The sequence below is a fragment of the Oncorhynchus mykiss genome, chromosome 29, assembly GCF_057628025.1.
Source record: "Oncorhynchus mykiss isolate SJ-2025 chromosome 29, ASM5762802v1, whole genome shotgun sequence".
Lineage (NCBI taxonomy): Eukaryota > Metazoa > Chordata > Actinopteri > Salmoniformes > Salmonidae > Oncorhynchus > Oncorhynchus mykiss.
In genome coordinates, this window is record NC_143050.1 from 4,382,572 (window position 1) to 4,410,055 (window position 27,484).

Sequence of the window (27,484 nt, forward strand, 5' to 3'; positions counted from 1 at the left end):
ATTCTGTACCCATTAGGCTGGCTAGACAGACTGTACCCATTAGGCTGGCTAGACAGACTGTACACATTAGGCTGGCTAGACAGACTCTGTACCCATTAGGCTGGTTAGACAGACTGTACCCATTAGGCTGGCTAGACAGACTGTAACCATTAGGTTGGCTAGACAGACTGTACCCATTAGGCTGGCAAGACAGACTGTACCCATTAGGCTGGCTAGACAGACTGTACCCATTAGGCTGGCTAGACAGACTGTACCCATTAGGCTGGCTAGACAGACTCTGTACCCATTAGGCTGGTTAGACAGACTCTGTACCCATTAGGCTGGCTAGACAGACTGTACCCATTAGGCTGGCTAGACAGACTCAGTACCCATTAGGCTGGCTAGACAGACTCTGTACCCATTAGGCTGGTTAGATAGACTCTGTGCCCATTAGGCTGGCTAGACAGACTGTACCCATTAGGCTGGCTAGACAGACTGTACCCATTAGAATGGCTAGACAGACTGTACCCATTAGGCTGGCTAGACATACTGTACCCATTAGGCTGGCTAGACAGACTGTACCCATTAGGCTGGCTAGACAGACTGTACCCATTAGGCTGGCTAGACAGACTCTGTACCCATTAGGCTGGCTAGACAGACTGTACCCATTAGGCTGGCTAGACAGACTGTACCCATTAGGCTAGCTAGACAGACTGTACCCATTAGAATGGCTAGACAGACTCTGTACCCATTAGGCTGGTTAGACAGACTCTGTACCCATTGGGCTGGCTAGACAGACTGTACCCATTAGGCTGGCTAGACAGACTGTACCCATTAGGCTGGCTAGACAGACTGTACCCATTAGGCTGTCTAGACAGACTGTACCCATTAGGCTGGCTAGACAGACTGTACCCATTAGGCTGGCTAGACAGACTCTGTACCCATTAGGCTGGCTAGACAGACTGTACCCATTAGGCTGGCTAGACAGACTGTACCCATTAGGCTGGCTAGACAGACTGTACCCATTAGACTGGCTAGACAGACTGTACCCATTAGGCTGTCTAGACAGACTGTACCCATTAGGCTGTCTAGACAGACTGTACCCATTAGGCTGGCTAGACAGACTTTACCCATTAGGCTGGCTAGACAGACTGTACAAATTAGGCTGGCTAGACAGACTGTATCCATTAGGCTGGCTAGACAGACTGTACCCATTAGGCTGGCAAGACAGACTGTATCCATTAGGCTGGCTAGACAGACTGTACCCATTAGGCTGGCTAGACAGACTCTGTACCCATTAGGCTGGTTAGACAGACTCTGTGCCCATTAGGCTGGCTAGACAGACTGTACCCATTAGGCTGGCTAGACAGACTGTACCCATTAGAATGACTAGACAGACTGTACCCATTAGGCTGGCTAGACAGACTGTACCCATTAGGCTGGCTAGACAGACTGTACCCATTAGGCTGGCTAGACAGACTCTATACCCATTAGGCTGGCTAGACAGACTGTACCCATTAGGCTGGCTAGACAGACTGTACCCATTAGGCTAGCTAGACAGACTGTACCCATTAGAATGGCTAGACAGACTCTGTACCCATTAGGCTGGTTAGACAGACTCGGTACCCATTGGGCTGGCTAGACAGACTGTACCCATTAGGCTGGCTAGACAGACTGTTCCCATTAGGCTGTCTAGACAGACTGTACCCATTAGGCTGGCTAGACAGACTGTACCCATTAGGCTGGCTAGACAGACTCTGTACCCATTAGGCTGGTTAGACAGACTCTGTACCCATTAGGCTGGCTAGACAGACTGTACCCATTAGGCTGGCTAGACAGACTGTACCCATTAGGCTGGCTAGACAGACTGTACCCATTAGGCTGGCTAGACAGACTGTACCCATTAGGCTGGCTAGACAGACTGTACCCATTAGGCTGTCTAGACAGACTGTACCCATTAGGCTGGCTAGACAGACTTTACCCATTAGGCTGGCTAGACAGACTGTACCCATTAGGCTGGCTAGACAGACTGTATCCATTAGGCTGGCTAGACAGACTGTACCCATTAGGCTGGCAAGACAGACTGTATCCATTAGGCTGGCTAGACAGACTGTACCCATTAGGCTGGCTAGACAGACTGTACCCATTAGGCTGGCTAGACAGACTGTATCCATTAGGCTGGCTAGACAGACTGTACCCATTAGGCTGGCTAGACAGACTGTACCCATTAGGCTGGCTAGACAGACTGTATCCATTAGGCTGGCTAGACAGACTGTACCCATTGGGCTGGCTAGACAGACTGTATCCATTAGGCTGGCTAGACAGACTGTACCCATTAGGCTGGCTAGACAGACTGTACCCATTAGGCTGGCTAGACAGACTCTGTATCCATTAGGCTGGCTAGACAGACTCTGTACCCATTAGGCTGGCTAGACATACTCTGTACCCATTAGGCTGGCTAGACAGACTCTGTACCCAATAGGCTGGCTAGACAGACTGTACCCATTAGGCTGGCTAGACAGACTCTGTACCCATTAGGCTGGCTAGACAGACTGTACCCATTAGGCTGGCTAGACAGACTCTGTATCCATTAGGCTGGCTAGACAGACTTTACCCATTACGCTGGTTAGACAGACTCTGTATCCATTAGGCTGGCTAGACAGACTGTATTCATTAGGCTGGCTAGACAGACATTACCCATTACGCTGGTTAGACAGACTCTGTATCCATTAGGCTGGCTAGACAGACTGTACCCATTAGGCTGGCTAGACAGACTGTATCCATTAGGCTGGCTGGACAGCCTCTGTATCCATTAGGCTAGCTAGACAGACTGTACCCATTAGGCTGGCTAGACAGACTATGTACCCATTAGGCTGGCTAGACAGATTCTGTAACCATTAGGCTGGCTAGACAGACTGTACCCATTAGGCTGGCTAGACAGACTGTATCCATTTGGCTGGCTAGACAGACTCTAGCCATTACGCTGGTCAGACAGACTCTGTATCCATTAGGCTGGCTAGACAGACTGTACCCATTAGGCTGGCTAGACAGACTCTGTACCCATTAGGCTGGCTAGACAGACTCTGTACCCATTAGGCTGGCTAGACAGACTCTGTACCCATTAGGCTGGCTAGACAGACTGTACCCATTAGGCTGGCTAGACAGACTGTACCCATTAGGCTGGTTAGACAGAGTCTGTATCCATTAGGCTGGCTAGACAGACTCTGTATCCATTAGGCTGGTTAGACAGACTCTGTATCCATTAGGCTGGCTAGACAGACTGTACCCATTACGCTGGTTAGACAGACTCTGTAACCATTAGGCTGGCTAGACAGACTGTACCCATTAGGCTGGCTAGACAGACTGTACCTATTAGGCTGGCTAGACAGACTGTACCCATTAGGCTGGCTAGACAGACTGTACCCATTAGGCTGGCTAGACATACTGTACCCATTAGGCTGGCTAGACAGACTGTACCCATTAGGCTGGCTAGACATACTGTACCCATTAGGCTGGCTAGACAGACTGTATCCATTAGGCTGGCTAGACAGACTCTGTACCCATTAGGCTGGTTAGACAGACTCTGTACCCATTAGGCTGGCTAGACAGACTGTACCCATTAGGCTGGCTAGACAGACTCTGTATCCATTAGGCTGGCTAGACAGACTCTACCCATTACGCTGGTTAGACAGACTCTGTATCCAATAGGATGGCTAGACAGACTGTAACCAATAGGCTGGCTAGACAGACTGTACCCATTAGGCTGGCTAGACAGACTCTGTACCCATTAGGCTGGCTAGACAGACTGTACCCATTAGGCTGGCTAGACAGACTGTATCCATTAGGCTGGCTAGACAGACTGTACCCATTAGGCTGGCTAGACAGACTGTACCCATTAGGCTGGCTAGACAGACTGTATCCATTAGGCTGGCTAGACAGACTGTACCCATTGGGCTGGCTAGACAGACTGTATCCATTAGGCTGGCTAGACAGACTGTACCCATTAGGCTGGCTAGACAGACTGTACCCATTAGGCTGGCTAGACAGACTCTGTATCCATTAGGCTGGCTAGACAGACTCTGTACCCATTAGGCTGGCTAGACATACTCTGTACCCATTAGGCTGGCTAGACAGACTCTGTACCCAATAGGCTGGCTAGACAGACTGTACCCATTAGGCTGGCTAGACAGACTCTGTACCCATTAGGCTGGCTAGACAGACTGTACCCATTAGGCTGGCTAGACAGACTCTGTATCCATTAGGCTGGCTAGACAGACTTTACCCATTACGCTGGTTAGACAGACTCTGTATCCATTAGGCTGGCTAGACAGACTGTATTCATTAGGCTGGCTAGACAGACATTACCCATTACGCTGGTTAGACAGACTCTGTATCCATTAGGCTGGCTAGACAGACTGTACCCATTAGGCTGGCTAGACAGACTGTATCCATTAGGCTGGCTGGACAGCCTCTGTATCCATTAGGCTAGCTAGACAGACTGTACCCATTAGGCTGGCTAGACAGACTATGTACCCATTAGGCTGGCTAGACAGATTCTGTACCCATTAGGCTGGCTAGACAGACTGTACCCATTAGGCTGGCTAGACAGACTGTATCCATTTGGCTGGCTAGACAGACTCTAGCCATTACGCTGGTCAGACAGACTCTGTATCCATTAGGCTGGCTAGACAGACTCTGTACCCATTAGGCTGGCTAGACAGACTCTGTACCCATTAGGCTGGCTAGACAGACTCTGTACCCATTAGGCTGGCTAGACAGACTGTACCCATTAGGCTGGCTAGACAGACTGTACCCATTAGGCTGGTTAGACAGAGTCTGTATCCATTAGGCTGGCTAGACAGACTCTGTATCCATTAGGCTGGTTAGACAGACTCTGTATCCATTAGGCTGGCTAGACAGACTGTACCCATTACGCTGGTTAGACAGACTCTGTATCCATTAGGCTGGCTAGACAGACTGTACCCATTAGGCTGGCTAGACAGACTGTACCTATTAGGCTGGCTAGACAGACTGTACCCATTAGGCTGGCTAGACAGACTGTACCCATTAGGCTGGCTAGACATACTGTACCCATTAGGCTGGCTAGACAGACTGTACCCATTAGGCTGGCTAGACATACTGTACCCATTAGGCTGGCTAGACAGACTGTATCCATTAGGCTGGCTAGACAGACTCTGTACCCATTAGGCTGGTTAGACAGACTCTGTACCCATTAGGCTGGCTAGACAGACTGTACCCATTAGGCTGGCTAGACAGACTCTGTATCCATTAGGCTGGCTAGACAGACTCTACCCATTACGCTGGTTAGACAGACTCTGTATCCAATAGGATGGCTAGACAGACTGTAACCAATAGGCTGGCTCGACAGACTGTACCCATTAGGCTGGCTAGACAGACTCTGTACCCATTAGGCTGGCTAGACAGACTGTACCCATTAGGCTGGCTAGACAGACTCTGTATCCATTAGGCTGGCTAGACAGACTGTACCCATTAGGCTGGCTAGACAGACTGTACCCATTAGGCTAGCTAGACAGACTGTACCCATTAGAATGGCTAGACAGACTCTGTACCCATTAGGCTGGTTAGACAGACTCGGTACCCATTGGGCTGGCTAGACAGACTGTACCCATTAGGCTGGCTAGACAGACTCTGTACCCATTAGGCTGGTTAGACAGACTCTGTACCCATTAGGCTGGCTAGACAGACTGTACCCATTAGGCTGGCTAGACAGACTCAGTACCCATTAGGCTGGCTAGACAGACTCTGTACCCATTAGGCTGGTTAGACAGACTCTGTGCCCATTAGGCTGGCTAGACAGACTGTACCCATTAGGCTGGCTAGACAGACTGTACCCATTAGAATGGCTAGACAGACTGTACCCATTAGGCTGGCTAGGCAGACTGTACCCATTAGGCTGGCTAGACAGACTGTACCCATTAGGCTGGCTAGACAGACTGTACCCATTAGGCTGGCTAGACAGACTCTGTACCCATTAGGCTGGCTAGACAGACTGTACCCATTAGGCTGGCTAGACAGACTGTACCCATTAGGCTAGCTAGACAGACTGTACCCATTAGAATGGCTAGACAGACTCTGTACCCATTAGGCTGGTTAGACAGACTCTGTACCCATTGGGCTGGCTAGACAGACTGTACCCATTAGGCTGGCTAGACAGACTGTACCCATTAGGCTGTCTAGACAGACTGTACCCATTAGGCTGGCTAGACAGACTGTACCCATTAGGCTGGCTAGACAGACTCTGTACCCATTAGGCTGGTTAGACAGACTCTGTACCCATTAGGCTGGCTAGACAGACTGTACCCATTAGGCTGGCTAGACAGACTGTACCCATTAGACTGGCTAGACAGACTGTACCCATTAGGCTGTCTAGACAGACTGTACCCATTAGGCTGTCTAGACAGACTGTACCCATTAGGCTGGCTAGACAGACTTTACCCATTAGGCTGGCTAGACAGACTGTACCCATTAGGCTGGCTAGACAGACTGTATCCATTAGGCTGGCTAGACAGACTGTACCCATTAGGCTGGCAAGACAGACTGTATCCATTAGGCTGGCGAGACAGACTGTACCCATTAGGCTGGCTAGACAGACTCTGTACCCATTAGGCTGGTTAGACAGACTCTGTGCCCGTTAGGCTGGCTAGACAGACTGTACCCATTAGGCTGGCTAGACAGACTGTACCCATTATAATGACTAGACAGACTGTACCCATTAGGCTGGCTAGACAGACTGTACCCATTAGGCTGGCTAGACAGACTGTACCCATTAGGCTGGCTAGACAGACTGTACCCATTAGGCTGGCTAGACAGACTCTATACCCATTAGGCTGGCTAGACAGACTGTACCCATTAGGCTGGCTAGACAGACTGTACCCATTAGGCTAGCTAGACAGACTGTACCCATTAGAATGGCTAGACAGACTCTGTACCCATTAGGCTGGTTAGACAGACTCGGTACCCATTGGGCTGGCTAGACAGACTGTACCCATTAGGCTGGCTAGACAGACTGTTCCCATTAGGCTGTCTAGACAGACTGTACCCATTAGGCTGGCTAGACAGACTGTACCCATTAGGCTGGCTAGACAGACTCTGTAGCCATTAGGCTGGTTAGACAGACTCTGTACCCATTAGGCTGGCTAGACAGAGTGTACCCATTAGGCTGGCTAGACAGACTGTACCCATTAGGCTGGCTAGACAGACTGTACCCATTAGACTGGCTAGACAGACTGTACCCATTAGGCTGGCTAGACAGACTGTACCCATTATGCTGTCTAGACAGACTGTACCCATTAGGCTGGCTAGACAGACTTTACCCATTAGGCTGGCTAGACAGACTGTACCCATTAAGCTGGCTAGACAGACAATATCCATTAGGCTGGCTAGACAGACTGTACCCATTAGGCTGGCAAGACAGACTGTATCCATTAGGCTGGCTAGACAGACTGTACCCATTAGACTGGCTAGACAGACTGTACCCATTAGGCTGGCTAGACAGACTGTACCCATTATGCTGTCTAGACAGACTGTACCCATTAGGCTGGCTAGACAGACTTTACCCATTAGGCTGGCTAGACAGACTGTACCCATTAAGCTGGCTAGACAGACAATATCCATTAGGCTGGCTAGACAGACTGTACCCATTAGGCTGGCAAGACAGACTGTATCCATTAGGCTGGCTAGACAGACTGTACCCATTAGGCTGGCTAGACAGACTGTACCCATTAGGCTGGCTAGACAGACTGTACCCATTAGGCTGGCTAGACAGACTGTATCCATTAGGCTGGCTAGACAGACTGTACCCATTAGGCTGGCTAGACAGACTGTACCCATTAGGCTGGCTAGACAGACTCTGTATCCATTAGGCTGGCTAGACAGACTCTGTACCCATTAGGCTGGCTAGACATACTCTGTACCCATTAGGCTGGCTAGACAGACTCTGTACCCAATAGGCTGGCTAGACAGACTGTACCCATTAGGCTGGCTAGACAGACTCTGTACCCATTAGGCTGGCTAGACAGACTGTGCCCATTAGGCTGGCTAGACAGACTCTGTATCCATTAGGCTGGCTAGACAGACTTTACCCATTACGCTGGTTAGACAGACTCTGTATCCATTAGGCTGGCTAGACAGACTGTATTCATTAGGCTGGCTAGACAGACTTTACCCATTACGCTGGTTAGACAGACTCTGTGTCCATTAGGCTGGCTAGACAGACTGTACCCATTAGGCTGGCTAGACAGACTGTATCCATTAGGCTGGCTGGACAGCCTCTGTATCCATTAGGCTGGCTAGACAGACTGTACCCATTAGGCTGGCTAGACAGACTATGTACCCATTAGGCTGGCTAGACAGACTATGTACCCATTAGGCTGGCTAGACAGATTCTGTACCCATTAGGCTGGCTAGACAGACTGTACCCATTAGGCTGGCTAGACAGACTCTGTACCCATTAGGCTGGCTAGACAGACTCTAGCCATTACGCTGGTCAGACAGACTCTGTATCCATTAGGCTGGCTAGACAGACTGTACCCATTAGGCTGGCTAGACAGACTCTGTACCCATTAGGCTGGCTAGACAGACTGTACCCATTAGGCTGGCTAGACAGACTGTACCCATTAGGCTGGTTAGACAGAGTCTGTATCCATTAGGCTGGCTAGACAGACTGTACCCATTAGGCTGGCTAGACAGACTCAGTACCCATTAGGCTGGCTAGACAGACTCTGTACCCATTAGGCTGGTTAGACAGACTCTGTGCCCATTAGGCTGGCTAGACAGACTGTACCCATTAGGCTGTCTAGACAGACTGTACCCATTAGGCTGGCTAGACAGACTTTACCCATTAGGCTGGCTAGACAGACTGTACCCATTAGGCTGGCTAGACAGACTGTATCCATTAGGCTGGCTAGACAGACTGTACCCATTAGGCTGGCAAGACAGACTGTATCCATTAGGCTGGCGAGACAGACTGTACCCATTAGGCTGGCTAGACAGACTCTGTACCCATTAGGCTGGTTAGACAGACTCTGTGCCCGTTAGGCTGGCTAGACAGACTGTACCCATTAGGCTGGCTAGACAGACTGTACCCATTATAATGACTAGACAGACTGTACCCATTAGGCTGGCTAGACAGACTGTACCCATTAGGCTGGCTAGACAGACTGTACCCATTAGGCTGGCTAGACAGACTGTACCCATTAGGCTGGCTAGACAGACTCTATACCCATTAGGCTGGCTAGACAGACTGTACCCATTAGGCTGGCTAGACAGACTGTACCCATTAGGCTAGCTAGACAGACTGTACCCATTAGAATGGCTAGACAGACTCTGTACCCATTAGGCTGGTTAGACAGACTCGGTACCCATTGGGCTGGCTAGACAGACTGTACCCATTAGGCTGGCTAGACAGACTGTTCCCATTAGGCTGTCTAGACAGACTGTACCCATTAGGCTGGCTAGACAGACTGTACCCATTAGGCTGGCTAGACAGACTCTGTAGCCATTAGGCTGGTTAGACAGACTCTGTACCCATTAGGCTGGCTAGACAGAGTGTACCCATTAGGCTGGCTAGACAGACTGTACCCATTAGGCTGGCTAGACAGACTGTACCCATTAGACTGGCTAGACAGACTGTACCCATTAGGCTGGCTAGACAGACTGTACCCATTATGCTGTCTAGACAGACTGTACCCATTAGGCTGGCTAGACAGACTTTACCCATTAGGCTGGCTAGACAGACTGTACCCATTAAGCTGGCTAGACAGACAATATCCATTAGGCTGGCTAGACAGACTGTACCCATTAGGCTGGCAAGACAGACTGTATCCATTAGGCTGGCTAGACAGACTGTACCCATTAGGCTGGCTAGACAGACTGTACCCATTAGGCTGGCTAGACAGACTGTATCCATTAGGCTGGCTAGACAGACTGTACCCATTAGGCTGGCTAGACAGACTGTACCCATTAGGCTGGCTAGACAGACTCTGTATCCATTAGGCTGGCTAGACAGACTCTGTACCCATTAGGCTGGCTAGACATACTCTGTACCCATTAGGCTGGCTAGACAGACTCTGTACCCAATAGGCTGGCTAGACAGACTGTACCCATTAGGCTGGCTAGACAGACTCTGTACCCATTAGGCTGGCTAGACAGACTGTGCCCATTAGGCTGGCTAGACAGACTCTGTATCCATTAGGCTGGCTAGACAGACTTTACCCATTACGCTGGTTAGACAGACTCTGTATCCATTAGGCTGGCTAGACAGACTGTATTCATTAGGCTGGCTAGACAGACTTTACCCATTACGCTGGTTAGACAGACTCTGTGTCCATTAGGCTGGCTAGACAGACTGTACCCATTAGGCTGGCTAGACAGACTGTATCCATTAGGCTGGCTGGACAGCCTCTGTATCCATTAGGCTGGCTAGACAGACTGTACCCATTAGGCTGGCTAGACAGACTATGTACCCATTAGGCTGGCTAGACAGACTATGTACCCATTAGGCTGGCTAGACAGATTCTGTACCCATTAGGCTGGCTAGACAGACTGTACCCATTAGGCTGGCTAGACAGACTCTGTACCCATTAGGCTGGCTAGACAGACTCTAGCCATTACGCTGGTCAGACAGACTCTGTATCCATTAGGCTGGCTAGACAGACTGTACCCATTAGGCTGGCTAGACAGACTCTGTACCCATTAGGCTGGCTAGACAGACTGTACCCATTAGGCTGGCTAGACAGACTGTACCCATTAGGCTGGTTAGACAGAGTCTGTATCCATTAGGCTGGCTAGACAGACTGTACCCATTAGGCTGGCTAGACAGACTCAGTACCCATTAGGCTGGCTAGACAGACTCTGTACCCATTAGGCTGGTTAGACAGACTCTGTGCCCATTAGGCTGGCTAGACAGACTGTACCCATTAGGCTAGCTAGACAGACTGTTCCCATAAGAATGGCTAGACAGACTGTACCCATTAGGCTGGCTAGGCAGACTGTACCCATTAGGCTGGCTAGACAGACTGTACCCATTAGGCTGGCTAGACAGACTGTACCCATTAGGCTGGCTAGACAGACTCTGTACCCATTAGGCTGGCTAGACAGACTGTACCCATTAGGCTGGCTAGACAGACTGTACCCATTAGGCTAGCTAGACAGACTGTACCCATTAGAATGGCTAGACAGACTCTGTACCCATTAGGCTGGCTAGACAGACTGTACCCATTAGGCTGGCTAGACAGACTGTACCCATTAGGCTGTCTAGACAGACTGTACCCATTAGGCTGGCTAGACAGACTGTACCCATTAGGCTGGCTAGACAGACTCTGTACCCATTAGGCTGGTTAGACAGACTCTGTACCCATTAGGCTGGCTAGACAGACTGTACCCATTAGGCTGGCTAGACAGACTGTACCCATTAGGCTGGCTAGACAGACTGTACCCATTAGACTGGCTAGACAGACTGTACCCATTAGGCTGTCTAGACAGACTGTACCCATTAGGCTGTCTAGACAGACTGTACCCATTAGGCTGGCTAGACAGACTTTACCCATTAGGCTGGCTAGACAGACTGTACCCATTAGGCTGGCTAGACAGACTGTATCCATTAGGCTGGCTAGACAGACTGGACCCATTAGGCTGGCAAGACAGACTGTATCCATTAGGCTGGCTAGACAGACTGTACCCATTAGGCTGGCTAGACAGACTCTGTACCCATTAGGCTGGTTAGACAGACTCTGTGCCCGTTAGGCTGGCTAGACAGACTGTACCCATTAGGCTGGCTAGACAGACTGTACCCATTAGAATGACTAGACAGACTGTACCCATTAGGCTGGCTAGACAGACTGTACCCATTAGGCTGGCTAGACAGACTGTACCCATTAGGCTGGCTAGACAGACTGTACCCATTAGGCTGGCTAGACAGACTCTATACCCATTAGGCTGGCTAGACAGACTGTACCCATTAGGCTGGCTAGACAGACTGTACCCATTAGGCTAGCTAGACAGACTGTACCCATTAGAATGGCTAGACAGACTCTGTACCCATTAGGCTGGTTAGACAGACTCGGTACCCATTGGGCTGGCTAGACAGACTGTACCCATTAGGCTGGCTGGACAGACTGTTCCCATTAGGCTGTCTAGACAGACTGTACCCATTAGGCTGGCTAGACAGACTGTACCCATTAGGCTGGCTAGACAGACTCTGTAGCCATTAGGCTGGTTAGACAGACTCTGTACCCATTAGGCTGGCTAGACAGAGTGTACCCATTAGGCTGGCTAGACAGACTGTACCCATTAGGCTGGCTAGACAGACTGTACCCATTAGACTGGCTAGACAGACTGTACCCATTAGGCTGGCTAGACAGACTGTACCCATTATGCTGTCTAGACAGACTGTACCCATTAGGCTGGCTAGACAGACTGTACCCATTAAGCTGGCTAGACAGACTCTATCCATTAGGCTGGCTAGACAGACTGTACCCATTAGGCTGGCAAGACAGACTGTATCCATTAGGCTGGCTAGACAGACTGTACCCATTAGGCTGGCTAGACAGACTGTACCCATTAGGCTGGCTAGACAGACTGTATCCATTAGGCTGGCTAGACAGACTGTACCCATTAGGCTGGCTAGACAGACTGTACCCATTAGGCTGGCTAGACAGACTGTATCCATTAGGCTGGCTAGACAGACTGTACCCATTAGGCTGGCTAGACAGACTGTATCCATTAGGCTGGCTAGACAGACTGTACCCATTAGGCTGGCTAGACAGACTGTACCCATTAGGCTGGCTAGACAGACTCTGTATCCATTAGGCTGGCTAGACAGACTCTGTACCCATTAGGCTGGCTAGACATACTCTGTACCCATTAGGCTGGCTAGACAGACTCTGTACCCAATAGGCTGGCTAGACAGACTGTACCCATTAGGCTGGCTAGACAGACTCTGTACCCATTAGGCTGGCTAGACAGACTGTGCCCATTAGGCTGGCTAGACAGAATCTGTATCCATTAGGCTGGCTAGACAGACTTTACCCATTACGCTGGTTAGACAGACTCTGTATCCATTAGGCTGGCTAGACAGACTGTATTCATTAGGCTGGCTAGACAGACTTTACCCATTACGCTGGTTAGACAGACTCTGTGTCCATTAGGCTGGCTAGACAGACTGTACCCATTAGGCTGGCTAGACAGACTGTATCCATTAGGCTGGCTGGACAGCCTCTGTATCCATTAGGCTGGCTAGACAGACTGTACCCATTAGGCTGGCTAGACAGACTATGTACCCATTAGGCTGGCTAGACAGATTCTGTACCCATTAGGCTGGCTAGACAGACTGTACCCATTAGGCTGGCTAGACAGACTCTGTACCCATTAGGCTGGCTAGACAGACTCTGTATCCATTTGTCTGGCTAGACAGACTGTACCCATTAGGCTGGCTAGACAGACTGTACCCATTAGGCTGGCTAGACAGACTGTATCCATTAGGCTGGCTAGACAGACTGTACCCATTAGGCTGGCAAGACAGACTGTATCCATTAGGCTGGCTAGACAGGCTGTACCCATTAGGCTGGCTAGACAGACTGTACCCATTAGGCTGGCTAGACAGACTGTATCCATTAGGCTGGCTAGACAGACTGGACCCATTACGCTGGCTAGACAGACTGTACCCATTAGGCTGGCTAGACAGACTGTATCCATTAGGCTGGCTAGACAGACTGTACCCATTAGGCTGGCTAGACAGACTGTATCCATTAGGCTGGCTAGACAGACTGTACCCATTAGGCTGGCTAGACAGACTGTACCCATTAGGCTGGCTAGACAGACTCTGTATCCATTAGGCTGGCTAGACAGACTCTGTACCCATTAGGCTGGCTAGACATACTCTGTACCCATTAGGCTGGCTAGACAGACTGTACCCATTAGGCTGGCTAGACAGACTCTGTACCCATTAGGCTGGCTAGACAGACTGTACCCATTAGCCTGGCTAGACAGACTCTGTATCCATTAGGCTGGCTAGACAGACTTTACCCATTACGCTGGTTAGACAGACTCTGTATCCATTAGGCTGGCTAGACAGACTGTATTCATTAGGCTGGCTAGACAGACTGTACCCATTAGGCTGGCTAGACAGACTGTATCCATTAGGCTGGCTAGACAGCCTCTGTATCCATTAGGCTGGCTAGACAGACTGTACCCATTAGGCTGGCTAGACAGACTATGTACCCATTAGGCTGGCTAGACAGATTCTGTACCCATTAGGCTGGCTAGACAGACTGTACCCATTAGGCTGGCTAGACAGACTCTGTACCCATTAGGCTGGCTAGACAGACTGTATCCATTTGGCTGGCTAGACAGACTCTAGCCATTACGCTGGTCAGACAGACTCTGTATCCATTAGGCTGGCTAGACAGACTGTACCCATTAGGCTGGCTAGACAGACTCTGTACCCATTAGGCTGGCTAGACAGACTCTGTACCCATTAGGCTGGCTAGACAGATTCTGTACCCATTAGGCTGGCTAGACAGACTGTACCCATTAGGCTGGCTAGACAGACTGTACCCATTAGGCTGGTTAGACAGAGTCTGTATCCATTAGGCTGGCTAGACAGACTCTGTATCCATTAGGCTGGTTAGACAGACTCTGTATCCATTAGGCTGGCTAGACAGACTGTACCCATTACGCTGGTTAGACAGACTCTGTATCCATTAGGCTGGCTAGACAGACTGTACCCATTAGGCTGGCTAGACAGACTGTACCTATTAGGCTGGCTAGACAGACTGTGCCCATTTGGCTGGCTAGACAGACTGTACCCATTAGGCTGGCTAGACATACTGTACCCATTAGGCTGGCTAGACAGACTGTACCCATTAGGCTGGCTAGACATACTGTACCCATTAGGCTGGCTAGACAGACTGTATCCATTAGGGTGGCTAGACAGACTGTACCCATTAGGCTGGCTAGACATACTCTGTACCCATTAGGCTGGTTAGACAGACTCTGTACCCATTAGGCTGGCTAGACAGACTGTACCCATTAGGCTGGCTAGACAGACTCTGTATCCATTAGGCTGGCTAGACAGACTCTACCCATTACGCTGGTTAGACAGACTCTGTATCCAATAGGCTGGCTAGACAGACTGTAACCAATAGGCTGGCTAGACAGACTGTACCCATTAGGCTGGCTAGACAGACTCTGTACCCTTTAGGCTGGCTAGACAGACTGTACCAATTAGGCTGGCTAGACAGACTCTGTATCCATTAGGCTGGCTAGACAGACTGTACCCATTACGCTGGTTAGACAGACTGTATCCATTAGGCTGGCTGGACAGCCTCTGTATCCATTAGGCTGGCTAGACAGACTGTACCCATTAGGCTGGCTAGACAGACTATGTACCCATTAGGCTGGCTAGACAGATTCTGTACCCATTAGGCTGGCTAGACAGACTGTACCCATTAGGCTGGCTAGACAGACTCTGTACCCATTAGGCTGGCTAGACAGACTCTGTATCCATTTGTCTGGCTAGACAGACTGTACCCATTAGGCTGGCTAGACAGACTGTACCCATTAGGCTGGCTAGACAGACTGTATCCATTAGGCTGGCTAGACAGACTGTACCCATTAGGCTGGCAAGACAGACTGTATCCATTAGGCTGGCTAGACAGACTGTACCCATTAGGCTGGCTAGACAGACTGTACCCATTAGGCTGGCTAGACAGACTGTATCCATTAGGCTGGCTAGACAGACTGGACCCATTACGCTGGCTAGACAGACTGTACCCATTAGGCTGGCTAGACAGAATGTATCCATTAGGCTGGCTAGACAGACTGTACCCATTAGGCTGGCTAGACAGACTGTATCCATTAGGCTGGCTAGACAGACTGTACCCATTAGGCTGGCTAGACAGACTGTACCCATTAGGCTGGCTAGACAGACTCTGTATCCATTAGGCTGGCTAGACAGACTCTGTACCCATTAGGCTGGCTAGACATACTCTGTACCCATTAGGCTGGCTAGACAGACTGTACCCATTAGGCTGGCTAGACAGACTCTGTACCCATTAGGCTGGCTAGACAGACTGTACCCATTAGCCTGGCTAGACAGACTCTGTATCCATTAGGCTGGCTAGACAGACTTTACCCATTACGCTGGTTAGACAGACTCTGTATCCATTAGGCTGGCTAGACAGACTGTATTCATTAGGCTGGCTAGACAGACTGTACCCATTAGGCTGGCTAGACAGACTGTATCCATTAGGCTGGCTAGACAACCTCTGTATCCATTAGGCTGGCTAGACAGACTGTACCCATTAGGCTGGCTAGACAGACTATGTACCCATTAGGCTGGCTAGACAGATTCTGTACCCATTAGGCTGGCTAGACAGACTGTACCCATTAGGCTGGCTAGACAGACTCTGTACCCATTAGGCTGGCTAGACAGACTGTATCCATTTGGCTGGCTAGACAGACTCTAGCCATTACGCTGGTCAGACAGACTCTGTATCCATTAGGCTGGCTAGACAGACTGTACCCATTAGGCTGGCTAGACAGACTCTGTACCCATTAGGCTGGCTAGACAGACTCTGTACCCATTAGGCTGGCTAGACAGATTCTGTACCCATTAGGCTGGCTAGACAGACTGTACCCATTAGGCTGGCTAGACAGACTGTACCCATTAGGCTGGTTAGACAGAGTCTGTATCCATTAGGCTGGCTAGACAGACTCTGTATCCATTAGGCTGGTTAGACAGACTCTGTATCCATTAGGCTGGCTAGACAGACTGTACCCATTACGCTGGTTAGACAGACTCTGTATCCATTAGGCTGGCTAGACAGACTGTACCCATTAGGCTGGCTAGACAGACTGTACCTATTAGGCTGGCTAGACAGACTGTGCACATTTGGCTGGCTAGACAGACTGTACCCATTAGGCTGGCTAGACATACTGTACCCATTAGGCTGGCTAGACAGACTGTACCCATTAGGCTGGCTAGACATACTGTACCCATTAGGCTGGCTAGACAGACTGTATCCATTAGGGTGGCTAGACAGACTGTACCCATTAGGCTGGCTAGACAGACTCTGTACCCATTAGGCTGGTTAGACAGACTCTGTACCCATTAGGCTGGCTAGACAGACTGTACCCATTAGGCTGGCTAGACAGACTCTGTATCCATTAGGCTGGCTAGACAGTCTCTACCCATTACGCTGGTTAGACAGACTCTGTATCCAATAGGCTGGCTAGACAGACTGTAACCAATAGGCTGGCTAGACAGACTGTACCCATTAGGCTGGCTAGACAGACTCTGTACCCTTTAGGCTGGCTAGACAGACTGTACCAATTAGGCTGGCTAGACAGACTCTGTATCCATTAGGCTGGCTAGACAGACTGTACCCATTACGCTGGTTAGACAGACTCTGTATCCATTAGGCTGGCAAGACAGACTGTACCCATTAGGCTGGCTAGACAGACTGTACCTATTAGGCTGGCTAGACAGACTGTACCCATTAGGCTGGCTAGACAGACTGTACCCATTAGGCTGGCTAGACAGACTGTACCCATTAGGCTGGCTAGACAGACTGTACCCATTAGGCTGGCTAGACAGACTGTATCCATTAGGCTGGCTAGACAGACTGTACCCATTAGGCTGGCTAGACAGACTCTGTACCCATTAGGCTGGTTAGACAGACTCTGTACCCATTAGGCTGGCTAGACAGACTGTACCCATTAGGCTGGCTAGACAGACTCTGTATCCATTAGGCTGGCTAGACAGACTGTACCCATTACGCTGGTTAGACAGACTCTGTATCCATTAGGCTGGCTAGACAGACTGTACCCATTAGGCTGGCTAGACAGACTGTACCCATTAGGCTGGCTAGACAGACTCTGTACCCATTAGTCTGGCTAGACAGACTGTACCCATTAGGCTGGCTAGACAGACTGTACCCATTAGGCTGGCAAGACAGACTGTATCCATTAGGCTGGCTAGACAGACTGTACCCATTAGGCTGGCTAGACAGACTCTGTACCCATTAGGCTGGTTAGACAGACTCTGTACCCATTAGGCTGGCTAGACAGACTGTACCCATTAGGCTGGCTAGACAGACTGTACCCATTAGAATGACTAGACAGACTGTACCCATTAGGCTGGCTAGACAGACTGTACCCATTAGGCTGGCTAGACAGACTGTACCCATTAGGCTGGCTAGACAGACTGTACCCATTAGGCTGGCTAGACAGACTCTGTACCCATTAGGCTGGCTAGACAGACTGTACACATTAGGCTGGCTAGACAGACTGTACCCATTAGGCTAGCTAGACAGACTGTACCCATTAGAATGGCTAGACAGACTGTACCCATTAGGCTGGCTAGACAGACTGTACCCATTAGGCTGGTTAGACAGAGTCTGTATCCATTAGGCTGGCTAGACAGACTCTGTATCCATTAGGCTGGTTAGACAGACTCTGTATCCATTAGGCTGGCTAGACAGACTGTACCCATTACGCTGGTTAGACAGACTCTGTATCCATTAGGCTGGCTAGACAGACTGTACCCATTAGGCTGGCTAGACAGACTGTACCTATTAGGCTGGCTAGACAGACTGTGCCCATTTGGCTGGCTAGACAGACTGTACCCATTAGGCTGGCTAGACATACTGTACCCATTAGGCTGGCTAGCCATTAGGCTGGCTAGACATACTGTACCCATTAGGCTGGCTAGACAGACTGTATCCATTAGGGTGGCTAGACAGACTGTACCCATTAGGCTGGCTAGACATACTCTGTACCCATTAGGCTGGTTAGACAGACTCTGTACCCATTAGGCTGGCTAGACAGACTGTACCCATTAGGCTGGCTAGACAGACTCTGTATCCATTAGGCTGGCTAGACAGACTCTACCCATTACGCTGGTTAGACAGACTCTGTATCCAATAGGCTGGCTAGACAGACTGTAACCAATAGGCTGGCTAGACAGACTGTACCCATTAGGCTGGCTAGACAGACTCTGTACCCTTTAGGCTGGCTAGACAGACTGTACCAATTAGGCTGGCTAGACAGACTCTGTATCCATTAGGCTGGCTAGACAGACTGTACCCATTACGCTGGTTAGACAGACTGTATCCATTAGGCTGGCTGGACAGCCTCTGTATCCATTAGGCTGGCTAGACAGACTGTACCCATTAGGCTGGCTAGACAGACTATGTACCCATTAGGCTGGCTAGACAGATTCTGTACCCATTAGGCTGGCTAGACAGACTGTACCCATTAGGCTGGCTAGACAGACTCTGTACCCATTAGGCTGGCTAGACAGACTCTGTATCCATTTGTCTGGCTAGACAGACTGTACCCATTAGGCTGGCTAGACAGACTGTATCCATTAGGCTGGCGAGACAGACTGTACCCATTAGGCTGGCTAGACAGACTCTGTACCCATTAGGCTGGTTAGACAGACTCTGTGCCCGTTAGGCTGGCTAGACAGACTGTACCCATTAGGCTGGCTAGACAGACTGTACCCATTATAATGACTAGACAGACTGTACCCATTAGGCTGGCTAGACAGACTGTACCCATTAGGCTGGCTAGACAGACTGTACCCATTAGGCTGGCTAGACAGACTGTACCCATTAGGCTGGCTAGACAGACTCTATACCCATTAGGCTGGCTAGACAGACTGTACCCATTAGGCTGGCTAGACAGACTGTACCCATTAGGCTAGCTAGACAGACTGTACCCATTAGAATGGCTAGACAGACTCTGTACCCATTAGGCTGGTTAGACAGACTCGGTACCCATTGGGCTGGCTAGACAGACTGTACCCATTAGGCTGGCTAGACAGACTGTTCCCATTAGGCTGTCTAGACAGACTGTACCCATTAGGCTGGCTAGACAGACTGTACCCATTAGGCTGGCTAGACAGACTCTGTAGCCATTAGGCTGGTTAGACAGACTCTGTACCCATTAGGCTGGCTAGACAGAGTGTACCCATTAGGCTGGCTAGACAGACTGTACCCATTAGGCTGGCTAGACAGACTGTACCCATTAGACTGGCTAGACAGACTGTACCCATTAGGCTGGCTAGACAGACTGTACCCATTATGCTGTCTAGACAGACTGTACCCATTAGGCTGGCTAGACAGACTTTACCCATTAGGCTGGCTAGACAGACTGTACCCATTAAGCTGGCTAGACAGACAATATCCATTAGGCTGGCTAGACAGACTGTACCCATTAGGCTGGCAAGACAGACTGTATCCATTAGGCTGGCTAGACAGACTGTACCCATTAGGCTGGCTAGACAGACTGTACCCATTAGGCTGGCTAGACAGACTGTATCCATTAGGCTGGCTAGACAGACTGTACCCATTAGGCTGGCTAGACAGACTGTACCCATTAGGCTGGCTAGACAGACTCTGTATCCATTAGGCTGGCTAGACAGACTCTGTACCCATTAGGCTGGCTAGACATACTCTGTACCCATTAGGCTGGCTAGACAGACTCTGTACCCAATAGGCTGGCTAGACAGACTGTACCCATTAGGCTGGCTAGACAGACTCTGTACCCATTAGGCTGGCTAGACAGACTGTGCCCATTAGGCTGGCTAGACAGACTCTGTATCCATTAGGCTGGCTAGACAGACTTTACCCATTACGCTGGTTAGACAGACTCTGTATCCATTAGGCTGGCTAGACAGACTGTATTCATTAGGCTGGCTAGACAGACTTTACCCATTACGCTGGTTAGACAGACTCTGTGTCCATTAGGCTGGCTAGACAGACTGTACCCATTAGGCTGGCTAGACAGACTGTATCCATTAGGCTGGCTGGACAGCCTCTGTATCCATTAGGCTGGCTAGACAGACTGTACCCATTAGGCTGGCTAGACAGACTATGTACCCATTAGGCTGGCTAGACAGACTATGTACCCATTAGGCTGGCTAGACAGATTCTGTACCCATTAGGCTGGCTAGACAGACTGTACCCATTAGGCTGGCTAGACAGACTCTGTACCCATTAGGCTGGCTAGACAGACTCTAGCCATTACGCTGGTCAGACAGACTCTGTATCCATTAGGCTGGCTAGACAGACTGTACCCATTAGGCTGGCTAGACAGACTCTGTACCCATTAGGCTGGCTAGACAGACTGTACCCATTAGGCTGGCTAGACAGACTGTACCCATTAGGCTGGTTAGACAGAGTCTGTATCCATTAGGCTGGCTAGACAGACTGTACCCATTAGGCTGGCTAGACAGACTCAGTACCCATTAGGCTGGCTAGACAGACTCTGTACCCATTAGGCTGGTTAGACAGACTCTGTGCCCATTAGGCTGGCTAGACAGACTGTACCCATTAGGCTGTCTAGACAGACTGTACCCATTAGGCTGGCTAGACAGACTTTACCCATTAGGCTGGCTAGACAGACTGTACCCATTAGGCTGGCTAGACAGACTGTATCCATTAGGCTGGCTAGACAGACTGTACCCATTAGGCTGGCAAGACAGACTGTATCCATTAGGCTGGCGAGACAGACTGTACCCATTAGGCTGGCTAGAAAGACTCTGTACCCATTAGGCTGGTTAGACAGACTCTGTGCCCGTTAGGCTGGCTAGACAGACTGTACCCATTAGGCTGGCTAGACAGACTGTACCCATTATAATGACTAGACAGACTGTACCCATTAGGCTGGCTAGACAGACTGTACCCATTAGGCTGGCTAGACAGACTGTACCCATTAGGCTGGCTAGACAGACTGTACCCATTAGGCTGGCTAGACAGACTCTATACCCATTAGGCTGGCTAGACAGACTGTACCCATTAGGCTGGCTAGACAGACTGTACCCATTAGGCTAGCTAGACAGACTGTACCCATTAGAATGGCTAGACAGACTCTGTACCCATTAGGCTGGTTAGACAGACTCGGTACCCATTGGGCTGGCTAGACAGACTGTACCCATTAGGCTGGCTAGACAGACTGTTCCCATTAGGCTGTCTAGACAGACTGTACCCATTAGGCTGGCTAGACAGACTGTACCCATTAGGCTGGCTAGACAGACTCTGTAGCCATTAGGCTGGTTAGACAGACTCTGTACCCATTAGGCTGGCTAGACAGAGTGTACCCATTAGGCTGGCTAGACAGACTGTACCCATTAGGCTGGCTAGACAGACTGTACCCATTAGACTGGCTAGACAGACTGTACCCATTAGGCTGGCTAGACAGACTGTACCCATTATGCTGTCTAGACAGACTGTACCCATTAGGCTGGCTAGACAGACTTTACCCATTAGGCTGGCTAGACAGACTGTACCCATTAAGCTGGCTAGACAGACAATATCCATTAGGCTGGCTAGACAGACTGTACCCATTAGGCTGGCAAGACAGACTGTATCCATTAGGCTGGCTAGACAGACTGTACCCATTAGGCTGGCTAGACAGACTGTACCCATTAGGCTGGCTAGACAGACTGTATCCATTAGGCTGGCTAGACAGACTGTACCCATTAGGCTGGCTAGACAGACTGTACCCATTAGGCTGGCTAGACAGACTCTGTATCCATTAGGCTGGCTAGACAGACTCTGTACCCATTAGGCTGGCTAGACATACTCTGTACCCATTAGGCTGGCTAGACAGACTCTGTACCCAATAGGCTGGCTAGACAGACTGTACCCATTAGGCTGGCTAGACAGACTCTGTACCCATTAGGCTGGCTAGACAGACTGTGCCCATTAGGCTGGCTAGACAGACTCTGTATCCATTAGGCTGGCTAGACAGACTTTACCCATTACGCTGGTTAGACAGACTCTGTATCCATTAGGCTGGCTAGACAGACTGTATTCATTAGGCTGGCTAGACAGACTTTACCCATTACGCTGGTTAGACAGACTCTGTGTCCATTAGGCTGGCTAGACAGACTGTACCCATTAGGCTGGCTAGACAGACTGTATCCATTAGGCTGGCTGGACAGCCTCTGTATCCATTAGGCTGGCTAGACAGACTGTACCCATTAGGCTGGCTAGACAGACTATGTACCCATTAGGCTGGCTAGACAGACTATGTACCCATTAGGCTGGCTAGACAGATTCTGTACCCATTAGGCTGGCTAGACAGACTGTACCCATTAGGCTGGCTAGACAGACTCTGTACCCATTAGGCTGGCTAGACAGACTCTAGCCATTACGCTGGTCAGACAGACTCTGTATCCATTAGGCTGGCTAGACAGACTGTACCCATTAGGCTGGCTAGACAGACTCTGTACCCATTAGGCTGGCTAGACAGACTGTACCCATTAGGCTGGCTAGACAGACTGTACCCATTAGGCTGGTTAGACAGAGTCTGTATCCATTAGGCTGGCTAGACAGACTGTACCCATTAGGCTGGCTAGACAGACTCAGTACCCATTAGGCTGGCTAGACAGACTCTGTACCCATTAGGCTGGTTAGACAGACTCTGTGCCCATTAGGCTGGCTAGACAGACTGTACCCATTAGGCTGGCTAGACAGACTGTTCCCATTAGAATGGCTAGACAGACTGTACCCATTAGGCTGGCTAGGCAGACTGTACCCATTAGGCTGGCTAGACAGACTGTACCCATTAGGCTGGCTAGACAGACTGTACCCATTAGGCTGGCTAGACAGACTCTGTACCCATTAGGCTGGCTAGACAGACTGTACCCATTAGGCTGGCTAGACAGACTGTACCCATTAGGCTAGCTAGACAGACTGTACCCATTAGAATGGCTAGACAGACTCTGTACCCATTAGGCTGGCTAGACAGACTGTACCCATTAGGCTGGCTAGACAGACTGTACCCATTAGGCTGTCTAGACAGACTGTACCCATTAGGCTGGCTAGACAGACTGTACCCATTAGGCTGGCTAGACAGACTCTGTACCCATTAGGCTGGTTAGACAGACTCTGTACCCATTAGGCTGGCTAGACAGACTGTACCCATTAGGCTGGCTAGACAGACTGTACCCATTAGGCTGGCTAGACAGACTGTACCCATTAGACTGGCTAGACAGACTGTACCCATTAGGCTGTCTAGACAGACTGTACCCATTAGGCTGTCTAGACAGACTGTACCCATTAGGCTGGCTAGACAGACTTTACCCATTAGGCTGGCTAGACAGACTGTACCCATTAGGCTGGCTAGACAGACTGTATCCATTAGGCTGGCTAGACAGACTGGACCCATTAGGCTGGCAAGACAGACTGTATCCATTAGGCTGGCTAGACAGACTGTACCCATTAGGCTGGCTAGACAGACTCTGTACCCATTAGGCTGGTTAGACAGACTCTGTGCCCGTTAGGCTGGCTAGACAGACTGTACCCATTAGGCTGGCTAGACAGACTGTACCCATTAGAATGACTAGACAGACTGTACCCATTAGGCTGGCTAGACAGACTGTACCCATTAGGCTGGCTAGACAGACTGTACCCATTAGGCTGGCTAGACAGACTGTACCCATTAGGCTGGCTAGACAGACTCTATACCCATTAGGCTGGCTAGACAGACTGTACCCATTAGGCTGGCTAGACAGACTGTACCCATTAGGCTAGCTAGACAGACTGTACCCATTAGAATGGCTAGACAGACTCTGTACCCATTAGGCTGGTTAGACAGACTGTACCCATTAGGCTGGCTAGACAGACTCTGTAGCCATTAGGCTGGTTAGACAGACTCTGTACCCATTAGGCTGGCTAGACAGAGTGTACCCATTAGGCTGGCTAGACAGACTGTACCCATTAGGCTGGCTAGACAGACTGTACCCATTATGCTGTCTAGACAGACTGTACCCATTAGGCTGGCTAGACAGACTGTACCCATTAAGCTGGCTAGACAGACTCTATCCATTAGGCTGGCTAGACAGACTGTACCCATTAGGCTGGCAAGACAGACTGTATCCATTAGGCTGGCTAGACAGACTGTACCCATTAGGCTGGCTAGACAGACTGTACCCATTAGGCTGGCTAGACAGACTGTATCCATTAGGCTGGCTAGACAGACTGTACCCATTAGGCTGGCTAGACAGACTGTACCCATTAGGCTGGCTAGACAGACTGTATCCATTAGGCTGGCTAGACAGACTGTACCCATTAGGCTGGCTAGACAGACTGTATCCATTAGGCTGGCTAGACAGACTGTACCCATTAGGCTGGCTAGACAGACTGTACCCATTAGGCTGGCTAGACAGACTCTGTATCCATTAGGCTGGCTAGACAGACTCTGTACCCATTAGGCTGGCTAGACATACTCTGTACCCATTAGGCTGGCTAGACAGACTCTGTACCCAATAGGCTGGCTAGACAGACTGTACCCATTAGGCTGGCTAGACAGACTCTGTACCCATTAGGCTGGCTAGACAGACTGTGCCCATTAGGCTGGCTAGACAGAATCTGTATCCATTAGGCTGGCTAGACAGACTTTACCCATTACGCTGGTTAGACAGACTCTGTATCCATTAGGCTGGCTAGACAGACTGTATTCATTAGGCTGGCTAGACAGACTTTACCCATTACGCTGGTTAGACAGACTCTGTGTCCATTAGGCTGGCTAGACAGACTGTACCCATTAGGCTGGCTAGACAGACTGTATCCATTAGGCTGGCTGGACAGCCTCTGTATCCATTAGGCTGGCTAGACAGACTGTACCCATTAGGCTGGCTAGACAGACTATGTACCCATTAGGCTGGCTAGACAGATTCTGTACCCATTAGGCTGGCTAGACAGACTGTACCCATTAGGCTGGCTAGACAGACTCTGTACCCATTAGGCTGGCTAGACAGACTCTGTATCCATTTGTCTGGCTAGACAGACTGTACCCATTAGGCTGGCTAGACAGACTGTACCCATTAGGCTGGCTAGACAGACTGTATCCATTAGGCTGGCTAGACAGACTGTACCCATTAGGCTGGCAAGACAGACTGTATCCATTAGGCTGGCTAGACAGACTGTACCCATTAGGCTGGCTAGACAGACTGTACCCATTAGGCTGGCTAGACAGACTGTATCCATTAGGCTGGCTAGACAGACTGGACCCATTACGCTGGCTAGACAGACTGTACCCATTAGGCTGGCTAGACAGACTGTATCCATTAGGCTGGCTAGACAGACTGTACCCATTAGGCTGGCTAGACAGACTGTATCCATTAGGCTGGCTAGACAGACTGTACCCATTAGGCTGGCTAGACAGACTGTACCCATTAGGCTGGCTAGACAGACTCTGTATCCATTAGGCTGGCTAGACAGACTCTGTACCCATTAGGCTGGCTAGACATACTCTGTACCCATTAGGCTGGCTAGACAGACTGTACCCATTAGGGTGGCTAGACAGACTCTGTACCCATTAGGCTGGCTAGACAGACTGTACCCATTAGCCTGGCTAGACAGACTCTGTATCCATTAGGCTGGCTAGACAGACTTTACCCATTACGCTGGTTAGACAGACTCTGTATCCATTAGGCTGGCTAGACAGACTGTATTCATTAGGCTGGCTAGACAGACTGTACCCATTAGGCTGGCTAGACAGACTGTATCCATTAGGCTGGCTAGACAGCCTCTGTATCCATTAGGCTGGCTAGACAGACTGTACCCATTAGGCTGGCTAGACAGACTATGTACCCATTAGGCTGGCTAGACAGATTCTGTACCCATTAGGCTGGCTAGACAGACTGTACCCATTAGGCTGGCTAGACAGACTCTGTACCCATTAGGCTGGCTAGACAGACTGTATCCATTTGGCTGGCTAGACAGACTCTAGCCATTACGCTGGTCAGACAGACTCTGTATCCATTAGGCTGGCTAGACAGACTGTACCCATTAGGCTGGCTAGACAGACTCTGTACCCATTAGGCTGGCTAGACAGACTCTGTACCCATTAGGCTGGCTAGACAGATTCTGTACCCATTAGGCTGGCTAGACAGACTGTACCCATTAGGCTGGCTAGACAGACTGTACCCATTAGGCTGGTTAGACAGAGTCTGTATCCATTAGGCTGGCTAGACAGACTCTGTATCCATTAGGCTGGTTAGACAGACTCTGTATCCATTAGGCTGGCTAGACAGACTGTACCCATTACGCTGGTTAGACAGACTCTGTATCCATTAGGCTGGCTAGACAGACTGTACCCATTAGGCTGGCTAGACAGACTGTACCTATTAGGCTGGCTAGACAGACTGTGCCCATTTGGCTGGCTAGACAGACTGTACCCATTAGGCTGGCTAGACATACTGTACCCATTAGGCTGGCTAGACAGACTGTACCCATTAGGCTGGCTAGACATACTGTACCCATTAGGCTGGCTAGACAGACTGTATCCATTAGGGTGGCTAGACAGACTGTACCCATTAGGCTGGCTAGACATACTCTGTACCCATTAGGCTGGTTAGACAGACTCTGTACCCATTAGGCTGGCTAGACAGACTGTACCCATTAGGCTGGCTAGACAGACTCTGTATCCATTAGGCTGGCTAGACAGA